The 3,356-nt window shown below is 36.3% G+C and overlaps 1 protein-coding gene across 1 annotated transcript in view; it reads left to right on the top strand.

Annotated features, from left to right (window-relative positions):
• The window catches only part of LOC117104658 (nucleoporin NUP35-like), a gene marked incomplete in the record, with an annotated part of 36,903 nt that overhangs the window by 22,513 nt on the left and 11,034 nt on the right, over nucleotides 1-3,356 (top strand).

The following is a 3,356-nucleotide window of genomic DNA, read 5'->3' as shown; positions in this document are numbered from 1 at the left end:
CCTGTCACAGATGGACTGTTGAGCTCATCATCACAGGAAACATTCGAAGCAATCAATACCCTTAACAACTGCTGTACTACTGTCTCTTATACACATCTAGATGTGTATAAGAGACATATATATATGTGTATGTATATATATATATATACACGTATATATATATATATATATATATATATATAGGGCCTATATACTTTTTAAGTCCTGTATCATGCATAGGAACGTTGACGCCTGCAAGGCTCTGGTTGAAATATATAGGCCCCATTTAAAAAACATTTTTATTGGTATAATCTACAGATCACTCTGCCTTGACCCTAAAAAATTTACTGATGAACTTGACTCTATCCTATCCACATTATCAAGAGAGAATAAAATCGTTTATATCCTTGGCGATTTTAACATTGATATCCTCAAACATGAATCAGACAATGACACCCGCCATTTCGTTAACTCCCTGTTTAGCAACCATTACCTTCCCCGTATCCATAGACCATCTCGTATCACCAAAACCACTGCTTCCCTGTTAGATAACATTATCACCAATGAATTTGAACCTACACCTACTGTAAGTGGATCACTGTATAGTGATATTTCTGATCATTTACCTGTTTTTAATATTACTGTACTTTCTTTTCTAATGGTGCATGGAAGAAAGAAATGTGAATTGCTTCAGAAGATTTAATTCTCCTGCCTTAGAACAATTCTGCCATGAAGTGTCTGCTCAGCAGTCCCAAGACCCTAATGTATCTTCTACCAACTTCGAAAATACCCTTAAATTACTTTATGGTAAACATTTCCCACTTCAAAACCATGTAAAAAAAGAACGAAAAATTAAATCGTGGATGTCTGATGGACTACTTAAATTCATTAAATATAAACAAAAATTGTATGCTAAATTCCTTCACTGCCCCTCTACTGCCAACGAAAAAGCCTACAAACAATTCCGTAACAAGTTAAACTCTTTAATTAAGACTGCCAAGTATAAGCATATTCATACCACTTTCCTTAAACACAAAAATGATATCAAGGCTACCTGGAAGACCATTAATTCGCTGCTTAAATAAATCAAAAGCTCAACAATCTGATACTTCCCTTAATTGTGATGGCACAATGACCCAAGATCCTCAAAAAATCACATTCAACAAGTACTTTGTAGAAATTGGACCATCCCTTGCCAGCAAAATTCCCCATGCCACCAAATCATTTAAAGATTTTCTTCCCAATCTAACTCCAAATTCATTGTTTCTTACACCAGTTAACAAAGCTGAAATTTTCAACATTCTTTCCTCTTTTGACCCCAACAAAAAATACATTGCAAATTTTATTTCCTTCCCATTATCCCATATTTTCTATCTCTCATTATCTTCTGGTGTGTTCCCAGACAGGATGAAGTTAGTGCGACTTACCCCTATATATAAGTCTGGTGATAAATGTGATCTTTCCTACTATCGCCCTGTTTCAATTCAAACCTTATTTTCGAAAGCCTTGGAAAGAGTAATCTACGATCGAACATTTTCATTCATCTCCAAATAAAACATACTCTACAAAAAACAATATGGTTTCAGAAAAGGACACAGTACATCCATGGCCCTCATCGAATTAACAAACAAAATTGTAACTGCATTTGAAAATCGCCATCTTTCTATTGGAATCTTTATTGATCTTTCCAAGGCTTTCAACACTATTGACCATGATATACTTTTGCATAAATTATATCATTATCGAATTCGCAGACCCGCATTTAAGCTCTTCAAAAGTTCTCTGTAATCGTGCCCAATGTACTAAATATTGTAATTCAATTTCAAATTTCAGTTCAATTACCTGTGGTGTTCCTCAAGGTTCTTTACTTGGTCCCCTCTTATTTATTTTATACATCAATGATATTCATCTTTCTTCTATTCTCAATTTTTTCCTCTATGCTGATGACACTACCATTTTTTATTCCGATCAAAATACCAAATCATTATTCGACACTGTTAATGCCAATCTAATTCCCATGTCCCAATACTTTGCTGCAAATAAACTCTCCATCAATTATAAAAAAAATGTAACTTCATCCTGTTTGGGACCCCTTAAAAATGTTAAAATATTGACCTTCAACCCATAAGATCTACAGTGTTCTCCCCAGGCCCTTGAAGCGTCAAGGTACCATGACGCCTTGGGACTTCGTCACGGTTCACTGTGATGCTTCCAAGCTGGCTGTGACGCTTGATGCGTCTTCCGTGACGCTTTGAAATATCGTCAATAAAATAATTCAAAATAAACATTGCTATCCATGTATCCTAGTTTGAAGAAGAGTGAGTGTGAAAATATTTGAAACACAAAACAATGCTATCTTACGATGTTGGTTTATCAGCCCAAGTTCATCAATTTTTGATGTGATATGGAAGAAGGAGAATGTTCTGGAAAAAAGGAAAATAGGGCTTATAGTTAAGATACCGAAAAAGGGGGACTTGAAAGATTGCAAGAACTGGTGTGGATTGATACTACTTAGTGTTTCCAGCAAAGTGCTCAGCAGAATATTAATAGATAGAATCAGGAACAGAATTGATAATAGATTGAGGAAAGAACAAGCTGGGTTAGGTGAGGCAGAGGAACTATTGAACACATTTTTATCCTAAAGAACATTATAGAACATGTTCCTGAATGGCAGGCAACAATATATCTTAATTTCGGTGACTTTGAAAAAGCCTTCGATTCCATACATAGAGAAGGCCTATGGATCATTATGAAGAAATACGGGATACCTGAAAAAATAACAAACATTAGAGCATTGTACAGTGGCTTCGAGTGCGCAATAATCGTCCAGGGAGAGACTACAGATTGGTTCAAAATAAAAACGGGAGTGAAGCAAGGATGCAACATGTCTTGGTTCCTGTTCCTACTAGTAGTAGATTGGGTTATGAAAAGAACTGGGAAATGGCGAAAACGGTTTAAGATGGAAACATGCAACCAAACAGAATGACTTATACCCGATTCACACGTGAAGTTAAATTTAACAAAAAATAACAAATTGTAACCGAGCGATCTCCCGAGTTATTCCTACCGAGATAAAAAGCATTCACACGCGTCTGTAAGGTAATGCCAAGGTTGTGTAAAATTTATTCAGTGTTTATTCAATGAACCATTTTTTCCCCTACTGCGATATAGGTCCAGCCTAGTTGAGAACCCCTGTCACAGATGGACTGTTGAACTCACCATCACAGTAAACATTCGAAGCAATCAATACCCTTAAAGGGGGGGTGCGGCGATGAAATAATTAATTTTTAATTTAAAATAGAGGGATGGGCGACCACAACGACGGTGACGGCACTCGATTTTGGAGCGCGGTATTCGAAAACGAGGCTCGTGAACTG

Source organism: Anneissia japonica, unplaced genomic scaffold, assembly GCF_011630105.1.
Source record: "Anneissia japonica isolate Jap-2015-1 unplaced genomic scaffold, ASM1163010v1 scaffold287712_len2945570_cov188, whole genome shotgun sequence".
Taxonomy (NCBI): domain Eukaryota; kingdom Metazoa; phylum Echinodermata; class Crinoidea; order Comatulida; family Comatulidae; genus Anneissia; species Anneissia japonica.
The sequence above is the reverse complement of the archived record's forward strand: the minus strand, read 5'-3'. Positions and strand labels throughout refer to the sequence as shown.